This window comes from Schistocerca cancellata, chromosome 1 (assembly GCF_023864275.1).
Source record: "Schistocerca cancellata isolate TAMUIC-IGC-003103 chromosome 1, iqSchCanc2.1, whole genome shotgun sequence".
NCBI lineage: Eukaryota > Metazoa > Arthropoda > Insecta > Orthoptera > Acrididae > Schistocerca > Schistocerca cancellata.
In genome coordinates, this window is record NC_064626.1 from 1,039,436,584 (window position 1) to 1,039,457,744 (window position 21,161).

The 21,161-nt window shown below is 40.6% G+C and overlaps 1 protein-coding gene and 1 non-coding gene across 2 annotated transcripts in view; both read left to right on the forward strand.

Annotated features, from left to right (window-relative positions):
• The window catches only part of LOC126124646 (zinc finger homeobox protein 4), a gene marked incomplete at its 5' end in the record, with an annotated part of 330,802 nt that overhangs the window by 116,515 nt on the left and 193,126 nt on the right, over positions 1-21,161 (forward strand). The gene's annotated exons all lie outside the window — the stretch shown is intronic.
• Positions 4,624-4,698, forward strand: Trnat-ugu (transfer RNA threonine (anticodon UGU)). Its single transcript has one exon. It is a non-coding gene; the product is annotated as a tRNA-Thr (tRNA).

Genomic DNA, 21,161 nt, shown 5'->3' on the forward strand with positions numbered 1-21,161 from the left:
CAAGACCGTAGGATCCTACGCAGTGCCGTAGGGGACCGCACCGCCACTTCCCAGCAAATTAGGGACACTGTTGCTCCTGGGGTACCGGCGAGGACCATTCGCAACCGTCTCCATGAAGCTGGGCTACGGTCCCGCACACCGTTAGGCCGTCTTCCGCTCACGCCCCAACATCGTGCAGCCCGCCTCCAGTGGTGTCGCGACAGGCGTGAATGGAGGGACGAATGGAGACGTGTCGTCTTCAGCGATGAGAGTCGCTTCTGCCTTGGTGCCAATGATGGTCTTATGCGTGTTTGGCGCCGTGCAGGTGAGCGCCACAATCAGGACTGCATACGACCGAGGCACACAGGGCCAACACCCGGCATCATGGTGTGGGGAGCGATCTCCTACACTGGCCGTACACCACTGGTGATCGTCGAGGGGACACTGAATAGTGCACGGTACATCCAAACTGTCATCGAACCCATCGTTCTACCATTTCTAGACCGGCAAGGGAACTTGCTGTTCCAACAGGACAATGCACGTCCGCATGTATCCCGTGCCACCCAACGTGCTCTAGAAGGTGTAAGTCAACTACCCTGGCCAGCAAGATCTCCGGATCTGTCCCCCATTGAGCATGTTTGGGACTGGATGAAGCGTCGTCTCACGCGGTCTGCACGTCCAGCACGAACGCTGGTCCAACTGAGGCGCCAGGTGGAAATGGCATGGCAAGCCGTTCCACAGGACTACATCCAGCATCTCTACGATCGTCTCCATGGGAGAATAGCAGCCTGCATTGCTGCGAAAGGTGGATATACACTGTACTAGTGCCGACATTGTGCATGCTCTGTTGCCTGTGTCTATGTGCCTGTGGTTCTGTCAGTGTGATCATGTGATGTATCTGACTCCAGGAATGTGTCAATAAAGTTTCCCCTTCCTGGGACAATGAATTCACGGTGTTCTTATTTCAATTTCCAGGATTGTATATATATATATATATATATATATATATATATATATATATATATATATATATATATATGGTTAGTGCCACCATAAAGTTAGTTGCACTAACTGTATATATAGGCCAATAATCAACTAATAATTGCGCAGTTACGTCAACAGATCAAAGCAGAACCACACATACCAAAAACTTTACGAAAAAATTGGCACAGTACACAGAGAAAAATGCTCTTGAAAATGGGAATCATTAACCGAAACGTGTCGTGTAAAATGTAAATCGTTACCGGTAGCAGAAACAATATTAAAAAGAAAAACATTGTTTTCACAGCTACAGTCTCTCTCAAACCATTTCTAATGGATCTGATGATCTGTTTGCTTGATAGTTTCTCAACACGTAGTCAAATTCGTTAAAGTAGATTCATGGTATGGTGTTCTGATACGACATGGCATGTGAATCCCAAGTGCGGTGTTAATTAATAATTAGATCTTTATATTAGTTATGTATGGAAAGTAACTTTGAAATGTTTCGATTTTCATCATTTCTATTGCCAAACCTATTTTAGTTAGCTCTTAGCACAGCAAACAGTGTTATACAAAACTCGCGTAACTAGCCTAACTCAATTTTGCCGACAAGCGCAGTACACTAGACCTCCTCGATTCCTAGTGGACACAAGATAAAGAGATGTTCGTTTCAGCAATTAAATCTTGTAACATGTAGAGTCCTTGTATCGCCTTATCAATTAACCATGAGCGCAATCATCTGTGTGATTTCGCTACTTCTTAATTTATGGCTTAAACATTCTAACTCGCCTACGAGACAGTTTTACACGCTATTAATTAAGAATTTCGTAGAAAATTTCTTCTTTGTCGCTTATGAGAGCTACAAATGATGCGAGATGTCACTCCCAAGTAAAAAGTACATTCCACCTCGGTACTTGTATAGAAGGGCAGAAGTAAAAATATAAAAAACAAAAAATAAATACAAAACAAAAAATCTTAACGTTGGAAGTTACCCTAGCATGGAGGGTCACCATAATGTATGAATGACTTTGATGCCGTTTTAAATAGAATTCGGATGAGTATTTTGACAAAGCTAATACGGGAAATCTACACTTGCCCTGGGCAGAATTACTCTAATTTAATGTCATCATGACAATTTCAAAACACACAAGTAAGAACGAGATGTTTGAATGTTTAATAGGTTCCGCAGTGCATTACTGAGCAGCAAATATGTAGAAAGTCTACATTTTACCCTCATTATTAGTGTGTGACGTCATTGCCAAGCATTTCTCTTTATAAAAATGCGAGACTTCAGCGTTAAAATATGTTTATTATACATCTCTCTAAATACTGACAATATTTACAGTAATGAGTCGCCATTAAAATCATTACATCATGAGCAACTATCCATCAATGTACTATTCGATGAATATATTCAAGGTGTAGCGAAGAATCGCTATAGATTGTCATCCTTCGCTAAATACATATAAGAAAACCATGTAAGCCTTATAGCTTGGAGGCTTTAAACACTTAGACGTTCCTGTCTTCTAATGGAAGTCCTGGTGTTTTAATCTGATGTGGAGTTTTCCCCAGAACATTTCCTTTAGTTCCTTTAACTCTGTCCTGAAGACTGAGCAGAACGTTTTTCGGTAGGTTCATATGCCTCCCGCACGACAATGAAGACCCATAAAGCGTTTCTCAGCACGCCTTAAAATGCGTTAGTATAGACTGGTAGTGTAGTTTCGTGAGACGACATAGAATTTGAATCCCACATGCAGTGGACATTGCAGTGTGTATAAATTAATGATATCACGGAATGTTCAGCACAAGGCGGAAAATTTTGAAAACAGTGATCATGAAGGTGGCAGATTCCAACATTGATAACAAAGCACGACATTGCTTCTAAATTTGCTTATTGTGAGTTATTAGATGGTTTTTGCGTTTCAGATTCTACAAAATGGCGGAAAACCTTACTCTAGTGGCTCCAAATCCATAAATTGGTAATCTGAAGAATTGGCTAAAAATGGCAGATTGCTAGGAGAGGTCCTAAATTGGCAAATTGGTAGGACAGACCATAAAATAGGAAGTTGGTAGGTACCAAAGACAACTCGTGTATATACTAAAACTCTCACACATTGATTGCTGACTTAACAGCTTAAACATAGCTGCCTACCGATTCTTACAAAATATCACTCCATGACCAACTAACAATGATCAGGGCCTTTGAACTTCCTTGTATGTTAATAGTACAGAATAATGTCGCAGCTACGACCGGCAAAGCTTCGTATTTGTACTCTAAAGCTGTAAGATTTATGTAACATAAGAAATAATAATAATGTTAGAATAACTGACCTAGGTGGTCCTCTATGTATATAGAAAAATACTGGTCATTAAAATGTGTAACGATGTACACTCCACATTCGGAAAATGAACTTTCTTCTTCTCCTCATCCATATTCTAGTTTGTTACACACCTAACGTGTCTTTTAAAGCTACCGCGTGAGATGCAAATCATGCGCACTTGTTGATGTCTGATTCTACTTTTGGCCGCTCAGGGTTAATGTAGCGACTAGTTGACTAAGTACTTTTGCAGACCTCAACTTGACAGATTTAGTAAAGACAGTGAAATAAGAAATGGTAGATGGACATTAATATGAGATCTGTCTACTGGTCAAATCAAACGTCGTGTGTAAACCAGTAAATGACAAATATGCAAATGTCAGTGTGCTTAGAGCTTCATTTCAGTGCCATGAGAACTATGGGGGTGTGATCGAAAGTCATCGAGACACCAACGCGTAATAAGAATATAATATTTCAACGACAGATGTGTGGCAGCTAGAACAATGATTATCGTGTGACCGACTTGGCCGGAAGTCAACGAGACTCTATTGTGTTTAATAAGCAAATATAATGTTATTCTAACGGGTCATGTGTTTTATGTGGAACCAATATAACTGATACGAGATCTGGCACGAAGGCGCTGGCGATTACGCCTTAACCCAGCAGCATAACATCCATGTCGACAAATGCTGATATCGTCTGTCAAATATACGGTTTAGCACTAAAATCGTAACTCCTCAATACTGGCCAGTTTTTCGAAGGAACTGTTAAGATCACTATGTATTCCATTGTTTTATATACATGTATAATTTCCTCTAAACGCACTTCCCTGCTAAATATTGGGAATACAGTAGTTTTGTCTTGACACCGTATATGTCTAGAAAGCACCGTCTTTCCGCTATTGAAACACACACACATGCGGTGTGCCCACCCTCCCCCTATATCTGTCTAGCGGATACATCAAAAGCCACAAATTGCGATTATTCCTTCTGTATAAATAACGAATATCCTGTATTCCCATTTCGTATCCATATTTTTCCATATTTATCCATATTTTCATACATAATTTATTGTAACTGTACAAGAATGTAGTACGCTGTTATTGTGTAACATACGAAATGTCTTTGGATACATCACACTATGCTAACTGCGAAAGCCATTCCTTACATGTACACTGAAACAAACCCTGACACACATGGACTAATGACCTTAGATATGTTTAATACAGCTTTATACCTACTGATCTAACAAACAAACAAACATGTAGTGGTGTGGACATGTTGGGAATGTGGATCTCACGGGGAGCGTGCAAGGGATAAGTCCCTGCAGACACACTATCCGCTGTGCCCGCGGTGGCTCAGATGGCTAGAGCGTCTGCCATGTAAGCAGGAGATCCCGGGTTCGAGTCCCGGTCGGGGTACACATTTTCAACATGTCCCCAATGATGTACATAAACGCCTGTTTGCAGCTAGGGTGTCCATTTAATTATCATTTCATTTCTAGCAAAGCTGCATGGTCATCCACGGTAACTGTTCTTTCGGGAACAGATACTACCGTCATATATAAAATCAATCCGTGACTACCTAACAACTATGAAATCCATTTGTTATTTTTATATTTTATATTTTATGTTAATAACACAGAATACAGGTCAACTATGGGTGACAAAGCTCCGTATTCATGTACTCTAAAGCCAGAAGAGTTGTGTAACAGTTAGAAATAATAATAATAATAATGTTTGAGGAACCGATATTATCTTACTATAAACAGACATACCTCAGTTACGCTATTTTTGTGCACCTTTCCGTACAAATGTCTATTACAGTGACGCGCACTTCACAGACGCAACTCTCACGCACCGAGAGAAGAAAGGCCATTGTGCGCTGAAGAAGAAAATCGATTAGATGGTTCAACCTATCACCTTGCTAACAAAGGCGTACGACATTTACCTTCGTTTTGTTGAGGATAGGAGGGGCGTAGACCTTGAAGTATATTTCACGTGCTTGATTTTATCGGGAACGCAGTTGATTTTCATTGTGCTATTATATTGCGTTTTACTGTAATTTTTGCTGTAAATGAGCTTCTGTGTGTCCGTTGATGGAAAGGCCGGGTTGTGCCAAGATAAAAAAAAAAAGAAGGGTGATAGTTATCTACTCCATCCCCAGTGCCAAGCAGAGTGAGTTTTCTCCTTGTCCTATAGGTGAGAAATAGAAATGGAGTTTTAACACATGTGGCAAATGCGCAGAGCGCGGGCAGCTTGCCACAGCGGGGGGGAATCCCCCCCCACCCGGTTTGAAGCCGGCTGGCGAGCGCGGGCAGTCCCTTAATCCCGCGCCAGCGCCACCTCGTTTATCTCGTTTCCGGCGCTCATCTCGCTGGCGCAACGCGGCCAATCCCAGGCACGGCCATTGTTGCGTCATCGCGCGCCAGGACGCGGCGCTATCGGCGCTGGGATCGCACCGCAGACAGCTCAGGAGTGTGGCGCGCTGCGAAGCAGCCGCCTCGACCCGAGCTCAGAACTGCGCAGGCGTCTACGTTGCGACCAGATTCTGTTCTCTGCAGTTTCAAGATCGTCGTCATTGGGTGGCAATGTACTGTTTCATTGATGATTACTCAGGCTATAACGGATTAAGCAGGCACCAGTAAAAATAAGACACACTCACTGTTTGATGTGGCAAAAGCTATAGAGGGTTTATTTTAATGTTAAAATGGTTCTGAGCACTATGGGACTTAACATCTGAGGTCATCAGTCCCCTAGAACTTAGAACTACTTAAACCTAATTAACCTCATGCCCGGAGCAGGGTTCGAACCTGCGACCGTAGCAGTCGCGCGGTTCCGGACTGAAGCGCCTAGAATCGCGCGGACACTGCGGCCGGCGCAGGAGAACTATTGTGTGAAGTTTGTGAAGTAGGAGGGACGTCCTAGCGGAAGTGAAACGACAAGAGCGGGTCGTTCACCGTGCCTTTGCCTTTCAGCTAGTAAGAGCATTGCCCGCGAAAACCACGGTTCTGGGATTGAGTCAAGACCCGGTACATAGTTTGAATTAGCCATATCACCGGACCACATTTGTTCGGACCTGGTTTGAAGAATATTCTGGACAATTCAAGAGAATGATATGGCCATCCAGATTGGCCGAAATTAATCCCATAGAACGTTTAGAGGATATAATACAGAGGTCGGTTCGTGCTCAAAATCTGCAGTGGCAACACTTTCGGGAATATGGACGGCTATAGGGGCACCATGGCTCATGTTTGTACAGGGTACTTCCAACGACTTGTTGAGGTTATGCCATCTCGAGTTGCTGCACTACGCCAGGAAAAAGGAGGCCCTACACGGTATTAGAAGGTATCACATGATTTTTGTCACCTCATTGTAAGTGTGATAAGTTACAAATGCAAATTATTTGGCTAATTCAAACTATGTACCGGGCCTTTACTCAATCCCAGAACTAGCTGAAAGGCAAAGGCACGGTGAACGACCCGCTCTTGTCGTTTCACTTCCGCTAGGACGTCCCTCCTACTCCACAAACTTCACACAATAGTTCTCCTGCGCCGGCCGCGGTGGCCGTACGGTTCTAGGAGCTGCAGTCCGGAACCGCGCGACTACTACGGTCGCAGGTTCGAATCCTGCCTAGGACATGGATGTGTGTGATGTCCTTAGGTTAGTTAGTTTAAGTAGTTCTGAGTTCTAGGGGACTGATGACCTAAGATGTTAAGTGCTATAGTGCTCAGAGCCATTTGAACCGTTTGAGTTCTCCTGCTATCTTCTTCCCTGTCCTGTTCACAGTTTTAATCTGGTTAGTAGTTTCAAATCTGCGGACACACAACTTCAAAGTGAAAATATTCGTTCTGGAAACGATGCCGATGATGTGGCTAAGCAATTTAGGTGTAATATCTTCGCTTCTAGAGATGCTAGTTTGCCCGGTAAGGTGTGCAGACGAGCATCTGCGAAATTTGGAAAGTAGGATAGAGGTGCTGACAGAATTAAAACAATCAGGACGGATTGTGACTGGGTAGCTCAGTTAGTAAATTCGTTACCTGCAAAAGGCAGGGTTCAGGGTGCCAATCCCTATCTGCCACATTGTTGTAATCTGCCAGGAAGCTCCAGAACTGGTACAGTCCAACGCAAAGTGAAATTATGTGTTCTGTATGTTAAAGTTTTTGTCGGGCTGGTACTAGAGTGACAGCTTTTGCTATGCTTTTTGTCTTGAAATTTAAATTTATGTACAACGTGAAGTGGGTACGTGAAAAAAAGAACCAGTTCGAAATGTGAAGAGAGATTTTTTTTATACTAGTGACATTGCCTACCAAGACGCTAAAGAAATAACGGTTGTTTGAAATAAAATACTTTACTATTCTTGATAGCCTTTGACACCCTCAGACAACTAAAGAAAAAATGAGTATAATGACTTAACAAAATTGCACATTTACAACAGGCGAGGAAAAAAGAGGAGCAAGTTGGATGGTTCAGCAAGAGGAGCAAGTTGGATGGTTCAGCTCACTTACACCCATGTTTCCGAATAAACATACGGCAGTGGGGCTCAGAGAGACGCCATGTTTCATATACACTGCTCAGAAGAATTAGGGGAACATGACTTTACTCGTCTGCCACACTACATTGAGCAATAATTTGAGGACTGGTTTGTTACCAAATTATACCTTTATCCTTCACAAATTAAGTGCACAACGAAAGATTATTACATTCTGGTTCATTTACAAAGAAAGACTGAAAAGTCCGACCGGTGTCGAAAACGTAGTTAATTAGGTAGTTTCATGATCAATGGGTTATTTTGCGCGATAGATCGTAAATGTGTGAAACAAGTCATTTTACATTCATATGGAAAATCTGTACACACGTTTACGTTTTTTTGAAAAAAAAAGAAAGGAAAACAGTATACAGATGTTGCCTAGTAAGTCCCACCCGCCATCTTTTACGCATTACAGTAACAGAGATTCTTCTATAGAGTAAAAAGAGTTGGCAAGGAGAAACTTTCTCACTTTGTGTTCAAACTTTACATTGCTGTTCGTCAGACATGATATATCACTGAGTAAGTGATCAAAAGCCTGCCATTGTGGCCGAGCGGTTCTAGGCGCTTCCGTCCAAATGCCGTGCGACTGCTACGGTCGCAGGTTCGAATCCTGCCTCGGGCATGGATGTGTGTGATGTCGTTAGGTTAGTTAGGTTTAAGTAGTTGTAAGTCTAGGGGATTGATGATCTCAAATGTTAAGTCCCATAGTTTTCAGAGCCATTTGAACTATTTTTTGAAGTGATCAAAATTTTTTGTTGCAGCATTGTGAACCACTTTTTGTGCTAAAGACAGCCTTAATGCGGAGTAATGCATCTCATTTTTCCTTATGCTATTGTAAATATGAACATCATTGGGGTTGTAGAAAAATATCCGCTACCAGTCACAATAAAAGGTTGTTTATTTGTCACACGACCGGTTTCGGGCTTGCGCCCATCTTCAGGTGTTTATACATTCATGTACATGTTTGTACTGTTGGAGATTAAACAAGATGAAGCGCCCAACAGTACAAACATGTACATGAATGTATAAACACCTGAAGATGGGCGCAAGCCCGAAACCGGTCGTGTGACAAGCCTTTTATTGTGATTGGTAGCGGATATTTTTCTACAACCCCATAAAGGAACAGTCACGGAGTTCGACAGCATCCACTATGGATAAAATTCATGAAAATCATTGTTCCGTTTGAACTGAAATAGATTATTTACACAAACTTCATGAGGGAATAAGTACACTGCGAAGCTGTAGTCATAGTGCGCAACTCCTTAAACAGATGTATACAAGATGACGGTGGGCGAGCACCGCATATTATACTTACACCATGTTTTTGCGCAATCAAGACTTTCTTTCTTAAAGTTGAGTCACCCCAGAACATTATTCTATATGACATTATTGAATGAAGATATGCAAAACATGTTGAACTTACTGATTTGTCTCTTCCCAAGGTTTGTAATGATTCTAAGAGCAAATTCGGCTCAACTAAGTTGTTTTAGGAGTTGTGGAATGCGCCTTTTATAGTTTAAATCCTCATCAATATGGACACCTAAGAATTTTGAAGTTTCCACCCTATTTATTATTTCAACTTACTGATTTGTCTCTCCCCAAGGTTTGTAATGATTCTAAGAGCAAATTCGGCTCAACTAAGTTGTTTTAGGAGTTGTGGAATGCGCCTTTTATAGTTTAAATCCTCATCAATATGGACACCTAAGAATTTTGAAGTTTCCACCCTATTTATTATTTCAACTTACTGATTTGTCTCTCCCCAAGGTTTGTAATGATTCTAAGAGCAAATTCGGCTCAACTAAGTTGTTTTAGGAGTTTTGGAATGCGCCTTTTATAGTTTAAATCCTCATCAATATGGACACCTAAGAATTTTGAAGTTTCCACCCTATTTATTATTTCAACTTACTGATTTGTCTCTCCCCAAGGTTTGTAATGATTCTAAGAGCAAATTCGGCTCAACTAAGTTGTTTTAGGAGTTGTGGAATGCGCCTTTTATAGTTTAAATCCTCATCAATATGGACACCTAAGAATTTTGAAGTTTCCACCCTATTTATTATTTCCTCGCCACGTGTTACACTTATCATTAGTGTATTACCCTTAGATGTGTGTAGCTGAACATGTTGGGTCTTCTTAAAATTGAGGTTGACACCATTCGTAGAAAACCAGTCACTGATACTTTTAAGAACTTTGTTTACCATTTCTTCCGTTTCTGTACGTATGCTTGGACTGATTACAGTACTAGTGCTATCTTCAAATAGAACTAATTCTACTTGTTGTGTATCAGACGGAAGATCGTTTATATATTATTAAGGAACAATAGTGGACCTAAGATTTAGCATTAGGGAACCCCACTCAGAATTACGTCCTCAGACTACATTGCAAAATAGTCATTCATCTCGTTATCTCGGGTCCTTTCCATTGGACTGTGAGAGCTTCAGTAACTTGCATGCCCTCCGTGACCGTTTATTGCCACCTGAAACTTACGTGGCACGTTCCGTATCAATTTACGGATTTTATCTTGTGGCATCCGTTCCCATTCTTCAGTGAGAGCTGTTGGAGAGACTGTGATGAAATAGAAAGACCACGAACACATCTGCCAAGTTTGTTCCACGCATGCTCGATGGGGCATAGCTAGAGACTCACCGCTGGCCATTGCGTTACTTCAACGTACAGGCTTCGCAAGAGGTCCTTGGCATTATCGTGCATGACAAAGAATTCAGGGTCACTATCCTATGCACCCGCCACCCAGTGTGCGATTTGTGCTTTTCCCAGTGGGGGGGGGGGGGGGGGGATGTCTTAGGGGGTTAGTATAATTACGTATGTTACTAGCTTGGACCGAGGCGTTACCCATGGTTAAACAGTTATTTATAAATAGATGTTAATGCCGAAACTCACTATTCACGCGTATGCACTACCAGAAAAGCCATCCCTTGTTATATATTTAAAAGTACATTATAGGTAAAGCTTATTTACAAAATCATGTACATACAGATGTACGACGGGAATTCAAATTCTGATGATAGAAAACTGAAACTTGCGTTATTTTTCTACGTAACCTCTCTGGACTTCAATGCAGTTTTCCCGAAGTTTTACGAGCTTTTTTTTTATTTCGTCAGAAAATACGTTTTTCGGTTGCATCTGTAACCAATTTTGCACCGCAGCAATGACGTCTTCATCACTTTCAAATATTCTTCCCTGTAGTGCTTCCGTTAAGGGTCCAAACATGTGAAAATCACTTGGAGCCAGGTCTGTACTGTATGGTGGATGTTCCAGCACCTCGAATCTTAACTCCTTTATTGCATCGGCTGTCCGTTTGGCAGAATGTGGGTGAGGATGACACCTCTTCACAGTTTTCCACGACGCTTGGATCTGATTGCAGGTTTTAGTTTCGTACGCAACACATCACATCCACCATACAATACAGACCTGGCTCTAAAGCCTCGTTTACGCTGGGGCGACGTCTTGCAACATTGTGGCATGCTACGGAAATGTGGCGTGCGTCGTCTTGTAGCATGCTACAACAGGCAACATCTTGCGGCGTATGTTGCATGCGGCAGGTTAATTTATACGAAAGCAACAGAATTTGTGCCACTCGTGTGTCGGTTTGGCAGTATAAAGGGTGATAAAGTATCGCAGCGGCGGCCTACTTGGTACTTGCACATGCAGCTAACAACGGAAATGAAAACCAAAGGAAAAGAAAACGATGGTGGAAGAGAAGAGTATTTAAAGAAGGTCCACGAAATAGTATCCTAGGAACTAGAAGCAGACGATGGTGCATTATTTAGTAAAGTGTTCCAGGCGCGTTAGTCCGCGCCATACCGTTGCCAAAAGGTGGCCTAACGGTAAATGTTCGCACAGGTACCGGGCCGGTCACCACCCTGTGTCAGGGCCCGGAGTGGGAATTTCAGCCCCCAGCTCACCCAACTCTGCGGTACGACTGCTGCGGTATGACTGCCACACTTCTTCCCTCGGAAGCTCGCAAGTAAACGGATGACGCACCTTAGACGAAAGCAACAATGACAACATGAGAATAATGATTTAGCTCTAAATGTTTTGAAATGCTTAACTACTACATAACACTTTTTCAAAATTAATAAGCAAACATATTAATACTATTAATAGTAAGACCGTATTAAAAACTTCCAGTGTTCGGCACCACAAATTTAAATTATATGTAAAGTTTTACTACAGTGAGTGGGAAATAAATATCCCATGTTGGGATGCATAAACTACAGCGAGAGGAGGGGATGGTCTGATGCAGAGGGGGGGGGGGAATCCCCCCCATCCCCCTTTGCAAATCGCACACTGCTGCCACCACATGGTCCAACAGTATCTGTTCGGTGTACTGCATGGCGCTAAGGCAACCACGGGCAACGACAAGAACCGTACGACCGTCAGTACTGGAGCCTCCCAACGCTATCACAGTAACTTGCCCAGATCTGTCGATTTCCTGAAAAACATTGGCAGATAACGCTCACCACGGCATCTGCACACACGAGCACGTCCAACACCCTGCTTTAGAGGAAATCTCGTTTTTGAATAACGCGTTTCGCCAGTGACGAAGCTGCCGGTTGATGTGGGAACAGCAGAACGGTAGACGAGCTACGAGTTGTTATTCAACCGGAATACTGGAACGGGACGTTTGGGTCGTGTGGTCCTTTCTCGTAACCTGTTGCTTACAGTCCGATCTGACACAGAGGCTCCAGTGGCCTTTGAGAGATCGTCTTGTACCGCTCTGGCGGTTGCCGTATGACGCCGCAACGCAGAGATGTCCAGATACCGGATTTCACGTGGGGCTGTAATGCGTCGGCGACCTTGTGAACCTCGCCTTGTTTACTGACGTGTCTCCCTGTAGCACCTACACTACCTATCTGATTGATGGAGGACACTGTATAGTGTCCCTTTTGAAATATTCAAGACGATATATTTGAAGTAAATAATAAAAGGACTCTGAATAATATTATATGGACATAAACGACAAATTAATTATGAAAATGTATTAAATTAGCTTCAAAGAAAGACTATATCGATTGCAATGTAATAAAAAGACTATTCATATTAGATGAGATCGTAGTGCATAACGTTCTCGAAACTGACAATATTATCTTTGTCATTATATATAAGAGAAAAAAGATATTTAAAATCACTTCGAGTCAGATCATTTCTTCTGCTGTATGTAAGGTACTATTGCTATTGTAAAGCGGTAGCTTTCGTTCTATTTGTTCTCGTACGTAGCGAATAATTCAAGTGTGTATTCTGTGCTTACTGGAAATATATTTACAAAAAGTAAGTGCATTGTGTTACTTAAAGAACCCATGCAAACAGTTCTTCCTGGCTTAATAATTGCAAGAAGTCATTTGTGTAACATATCACCACAGCCGGGGCAGTAAGAATCATTTCAAGTTATTAATTTAACAAAAGTTCAAAGCTTCACTAATTTTATTCCGTCAAAAAATTGCATACTTTCAAAGATACGATTTCTTCTAGGTCAGTGAACTTAGCCTGCATTACATTTCGCCGAAAGCATTTGAAATAATTTGTAGGGAGCCTGGCGCTCATTTGAAACATAATTTAATATTTATCTTTGGCCACCTACAAATCAACATATATATTTCTTGTATTATCCCTTTCTTATGTTTCACTTAATAATAATAATAATAATAATAATAATAATAATAATAATAATAGTAATAGTAATAATAATAATAATAATAATAATAATAATAATAACCCCCGTGGAGGCCCGGGAAAAGAATAGGCCTCTGGTATGTTCTGCCAGTCGTAAAAGGCGACGAAAAGAACAAACCACTAATAGGGCTAACCCCCCTTTTAGTGTGATTACTTGGTTCAGGACAGAACTAAAGCCTCGGGCAAGCGCCTTCATGGTCGGGGACGACGCTTGAACCCTATGCCCGCCCACAATGGTAACGACACTGCTAGCCAACTGGAAAATGATTTAAATCCAAATAGAGGTGTTTTGCAGAATATGCTTCCTGCAACCACCCTAGAAGGAAAACAAAGACAGAGGATGAGATGGTCAGATGAAGTTAATCGACACCTCATGTTCTGTTATTACCAAGCAACAAACCTAGGAACCAACACAACTGGATACAGATCACAAGTATACACAACATTTATTACCAGATACCCGGAATTAAAATTTTTAACAGAACAACGACTAGCTGATCAGATCCGTGTAATAATCAAAAATAACAGGATACCCCAGTCAGAATTAGAAAACATCAAACAACAAGTACAACAAATACTGGAACAAAATAATGTGCAATCAGAAGAAGAAGAAAATACAGTAATGGACTCAAACATCCCAGAGCAAACAAACAAAGACCAACACGCATCAATTAAACAATCAGAGGAAAACGAAATCTTAAGACAGCCACCAGAATAAGCACAAATAGAACACGAAGAGACACACGTGTTAGATATAGAAGAGAAATTTCAGCTGACATATATAGAATACAAAGACACAAATACAGGCATTAGACCATTCTTGCATAGACCGCCAAATAACCCACAAGTCGAAACAACAATAAAAACTATCAACACAATCATACACAACAAAATAAATGAAAACACAACTATGGAAGAGTTACAACTACTGGTTTATATAGGAGCACTCACTACACTAAATATACACACTAGGCAGAGATCAGAACAAACCAACACACAGAAGAAACCCACAAAACCAGCATGGCAACACAGGCTACAGATCAGAATAGAAAAACTGAGAAAAGACATCGGACAGCTAACACAATTTATAAGAAATGAAATATCAGACAAAAAAACGAAAAAGGTTAGGTAAAATCTCACAACAAGAAGCAATAGAGCAATTAGATGAAAAAAAGCAGAAATTGCAAGCATTGGCCAAACGACTTAGAAGATACAAAAAAAGTGAAAATAGAAGGAAACAAAACCAAACATTCAACACAAACCAAAAGAGATTTTACCAAACAATGGATAACACACACATTAAAATAGACAATCCACCAAACATAACAGACATGGAACACTTCTGGAGCAACATATGGTCAAACCCGGTACAACATAACAGGCATGCACGGTGGATACAAGCAGAAACAGACACATACAAGATGATACCACAAATGCCTGAAGTGATAATTTTGCAACATGAAGTCACCCGAGCAATTAATTCTACACACAATTGGAAAGCCCCTGGAAATGATAAAATAGCAAATTACTGGCTAAAGAAGTTCACCTCAACACATTCACATCTAACTAAATTATTTAACAGTTACATTGCAGACCCATACACATTCCCTGATACACTTGCACATGGAATAACCTATCTGAAACCTAAAGATCAAGCAGACACAGCAAACCCAGCTAAATATCGCCCCATAACATGCCTACCAACAATATACAAAATATTAACTTCAGTCATCACACAGAAATTAATGACACATACAACACAGAACAAAATTATAAATGAAGAACAAAAAGGCTGCTGCAAAGGAGCACGAAGATGTAAAGAGCAACTGATAATAGATACAGAGGTAACATATCAAGCTAAAACTAAACAAAGGTCTCTACACTACGCATACATTGATTACCAAAAAGCCTTTGATAATGTACCCCACTCATGGTTACTACAGATATTGGAAATATACAAAGTAGATCCTAAATTGATACAGTTTCTAAACATAGTAATGAAAAACTGGAAAACCACACTTAATATCCAAACAAATTCAGATAACATCACATCACAGCCAATACAGATTAAGTGTGGAATATACCAAGGAGACTCATTAAGTCCTTTCTGGTTCTGTCTTGCTCTGAACCCACTATCCAACATGCTAAATAATACAAATTATGGATACAATATTACTGGAACATACCCACACAAAATCACACATTTGCTATACATGGATGATCTAAAACTACTGGCAGCAACAAATCAACAACTCAACCAATTACTAAAGATAACAGAAGTATTCAGCAATGATATAAATATGGCTTTTGGAACAGACAAATGTAAGAAAAATAGCATAGTCAAGGGCAAACACACTAAACAAGAAGATTACATATTGGATAACCACAGCGACTGCATAGAAGCGATGGAAAAAACAGATGCCTATAAATATCTAGGATACAGACAAAAATAGGAATAGATAATACAAATATTAAAGAAGAACTAAAAGAAAAATATAGACAAAGACTAACAAAAATACTGAAAACAGAATTGACAGCAAGAAACAAGACAAAAGCTATAAATACTTATGCTATACCAGTATTGACCTACTCATTTGGAGTAGTGAAATGGAGTGACACAGACCTAGAAGCACTCAATACACTTACACGATCACAATGCCACAAATATAGAATACATCACATACATTCAGCAACAGAAAGATTCACATTAAGCAGAAAGGAAGGTGGAAGGGGATTTATAGATATAAAAATCCTACATTATGGACAGGTAGACAATTTAAGAAAATTCTATCTACAACGAGCAGAAACTAGCAAAATACACAAAGCATTCACTCATATAAATACATCAGCTACACCATTGCAATTTCATAACCACTTCTACAACCCTTTAGATCACATAACATCAACAGATACAAAGAAAGTAAATTGGAAAAAGAAAACACTACATGGCAAGCACCCGTATCATCTAACACAGCCACACATAGATCAAGACGCATCCAACACATGGCTAAGAAAAGGCAATATATACAGTGAGACGGAAGGATTCATGATTGCAATGCAGGATCAAACAATAAACACCAGATATTACAGCAAGCATATTATTAAAGATCCCAATACCACAACAGATAAATGCAGACTTTGCAAACAACAAATAGAAACAGTAGATCACATCACAAGCGGATGTACAATACTAGCAAATACAGAATACCCCAGAAGACATGACAATGTAGCAAAAATAATACATCAACAACTTGCCATAAAACATAAGCTAATAAAACAACACGTTCCCACATACAATTGCACACCACAAAATGTACTGGGGAATGATGAATACAAATTATACTGGAACAGAACGATTATAACAGATAAAACAACACCACATAACAAACCTGACATCATACTCACCAATAAAAAGAAGAAATTAACACAACTAATTGAAATATCCATACCCAACACAACAAATATACAGAAGAAAACAGGAGAAAAAATTGAAAAATACATCCAACTGGCTGAGGCAGTCAAGGACATGTGGCATCAGGATAAAGTCGACATTATCCCAATTATACTATCAACTACAGGAGTCATACCTCACAATATCCACCAGTACATCAATGCAATACAGCTACATCCAAACATATATATACAACTACAAAAATCTGTAATTATTGATACATGTTCAACTACCCGAAAGTTCCTAAATGCAATATAACATATGCCATACAGTTACAAGGAAGTCACGCTTGATCGAGGTCCGCGTCACGTTCCATTTTTAACCAGACTTAACAGTCTGAGGAAAAAAAGTCAATAATAATAATAACCACAGAAAGAAAGTATAACTGGTATCTGCAGCAACACGACGGGAAGTCCATCCTTCTTGTATCAGACTGTCTTGCAACTGGGACTCCACTATGATCTCGTATTGCATGTGCTTGGCTGAATACGACGTCCACAAATGACAACTGCCGTCTGTATACCTCACTAGAAAACACTGGAACACCATTACTTACTTCTTTCTAAGGTGTCACCTGATACCGAAATGCATATCGCAGCCGACAGCGAACATGTCGGGCTATGAAATAATACCGCAGTTACCGCCTGCAGCAAAATAGATTTAGCATACCGGACATTGATACACGTGTTCCCCCAACTCTTTTGATGATCGCTACGGTCGCAGGTTCGAATCTTGCCTCGGGCATGGATGTGTGTGATGTCCTTAGGTTAGTTAGGTTTAAGTAGTTCTAGGGGACTGATGACCACAGATGTTAAGTCCCTTAGTGCTCAGAGCCATTTGAACCATTTTTAACTCTTTTGAGCAGCGTGTTTCGGACATTTTTCGGCGATCTTTACTCAGAAGTACACTATGACATTTAACGAGTAAAATTTCTCCGTGCTCTTACTTCTAGGGAGTCTGGAATGACAAGGAAAGCTAGATCAGGGTCTAACATCCCGTCGACGAGGAGGTCGCTATAGACGGAGAGACGGAACACTTGCTCGGATTTCGTAAGGATAGGAAAGTCAGTCCCTTATGACATGTTTAAAGGAACCATCCTAGCATTTACACTGATCAATTTACTCGTATGGAAACCAGAGAGACCTAAATCTGTATATTATGAGGGGGATTTGAACACCCGTCCTCCTCAGTAACAGTCCATTGCCTTAACTATAGGGTCAATCCCTTAGACAGTGCTTCATATTCCTGTCAAATTAAGGGAAGTAGGACGTCAAACGGGCCGACCAGCAGCAGGAGATGCACCACAGGACATTTTAATTTCCACTGTCTATACTTTTACAAATAAATTCTTAAAACTATGTCAGCATGACCAGAAAGTATTCAGGATTCACACTCACAGCAGTGGAAGTTTAAAAACATAACAAAATAATCTTTTTTATATGTGAATTTTCATCATTTTTTTCACTGCATTCGTTGCTATAGGTACACTTTTCTTCATAAATAAGAAAGATTCTTGGATGAATTTTGCACAGCATACAAACCATACCTAAGGGTTTATGAAACTCTAGAATTTTCCATATCTATTAAAAACTGTGGTAAAAATTGAGATAATTTAAAATTTGTCTTTTTTCTAAACATGAAGTTAAAGAGGTAACAGCTCATTCATTTTTTCATAAATTAAATAGATTGTAGAATTTAATATACCTGTAAATATGGTTTGTATGCTGTGCAAAATTCATCCATGAATCTAACATACTTAGGAAGAAAAATGTAACTATAGCAACAAATGCAGTCAATAGTAAGTGAAAAGAATGATGAAATTTCACATGTAAAAAAAAAGATTTTGTTATGGTTTTGAACTTCCACTGCTATGAGTGTGAATCCTGAATCCCTCCTGGTCATGCTGACAAAGTTTTATTAATTTATTTGTAAAAATATAGACAGTGGAGATTAAAATCTCCTGTGGTGCCTCTCCTGCTCCAAGTCGCCCCGTTTGACTTCGTACTCCCTTAAATAGTAAGTTCCATTCTAAGAAAAACTGTTGTTCCAGGATCTATATTTTGAAATATACCCCGGGAGTCATCGCACGCTGAGTGGCGGAGGGTACACTTTATCCCAATAGATCAGCTGTAGAAAACTCTAAGTTGACACGTAGTCGTTTATCGAATTACGTTACGTGCAATATTCTGTGTGCATGGTGTCCTGTCAGCAATATAATTATTACGTAAACATACACCGGCAATACTCGTATCACTTTAACTATTTATCTTACTCGACCAATGTTCAAACTGGAGTCCGTTTCGTTATGTGGCACTATAAAACGTTTGTCTAATTGAATAAAACGGTTCTCTCAATGGGCGTACACAGACATTTATCCAAGAGGGTCCAAGACTGCAGAAGTTTCATTTTTTATAAAACTGATTTCTCGAATTTCAGAACGTTTCGCGCCCCAAGAAATAAATTTGATAGGAGCTGCACAGAGCTATATTACGTCTTTCGCGTTTGACCGTTTTCGAGTCAAAGTGTTTTCGAAGGTAGAAGATTAGTATACATTAAAGATAAGCTGTAAACTACCCTTGCTAACTTCTAGGACCTATAGAGAAGAGTGATTAGATATTATTTTGAACTGGAACCCATGTCCGGAAAAGTACCGTTTGCGTGTTACAACCATCTGATAACATGTTGGTATCGCGACCACTTTTACATATACAGGGTTATTACAAATCATTGAAGCGATTTCACAGCTCTACTATAACTTTATTATTTGAGATATTTTCACAATGCTAAAAAATGGTTCAAATGGCTCTGAGCACTATGGGACTCAACTGCTGTGGTCATAAGTCCCCTAGAACTTAGAACTACTTAAACCTAACTAACCTAAGGACATCAAACACATCCATGCCCGAGGCAGGATTCGAACCTGCGACCGTAGCGGTCGTGCGGTTCCAGACTGTAGCGCCTTTAACCGCTCGGCCACTCCGGCCGGCTTTTCACAATGCTTTGCACACACATACAAAAACTCAAAAAGTTTTTTTAGGCATTCACAAATGTTCGATATGTGCCCCTTTAGTGATTCGGCAGACATCAAGCCGATAATCAAGTTCCTTCCACAGTCGGCGCAGCATGTCCCCATCTATGAGTTCGAAAGCATCGTTGATGCGAGCTCGCAGTTCTGGCACGTTTCTTGGTAGAGGAGGGTTAAACAGTGAATCTTTCACATAACCCCACAGAAATAAATCGCATGGGGTTAAGTCGGGAGAGCGTGGAGGCCATGACATGAATTGCTGATCATGATCTCCAGCACGACCGATCCATCGGTTTTCCAATCTCCTGTTTAAGAAATTCCGAACATCATGATGGAAGTGCGGTGGAGCACCATCCTGTTGAAAGATGAAGCCGGCGCTGTCGGTCTCCAGTTGTGGCATGAGCCAATTTTCCAGCATGTCCAGATACACGTGTCCTGCAACGTTTTTTTCGCAGAAGAAAAAGGGCCATTTTGTCTCACTGCGCTCTCGAGCGCTCTGGCGGCAGAAACCTGAAGTGCGGCTTCAGCCGCACAAAACTTTGAGTTTTTCTACGTATCTGTAGGGTGTCGTGACCATATGTCAACGAATGGAGCTACAGTGAATTTATGAAATCGCTTCAATCATTTGTAATAGCCCTGTAATTTATTGGGCGTGACCCAGTTAATGACTTGTTTTACACGTCCACTCATTAATAACGAAAGAAAGAAAAAGCAAATTGAATCAGTTTTAACAAACACTGTTGTTACAGTTAAACCGTTTTGTCCTTTTCGAAGGAGATTAATATTCTGATCGACTACAAGTAAGGTTCGATGAGGCGATCACCAAGTTCGGTGCACACTTTGTACCTATGAATGATGTTGTGGTACACACACTGTACTAGGCTTAGTGTCTGCATTTGGCTCTGCAGCGATCACAAGCCGTGCCACCAGATCTTCTGTCTCTACAGCAGTCTCATGAACCAAACACTTCATTCGACCGCAGAGGGAAAGTTCTAATGGGGTCGGACGTTGCGAATAACCGTTTTGATAAAGGTGACGAACAGCTCTTCCGTTACCACGAGCTTCGCCATTCCGAAGAGTCATGTCTGTGTATTCTGCAAATGTTTAGTCAGTCATGTTGCTCTAACACTCACAGACACGTGAATGAGGCTCGAACCAGTTCAGAGAGGTAGGATAGACGTCAAATGTCA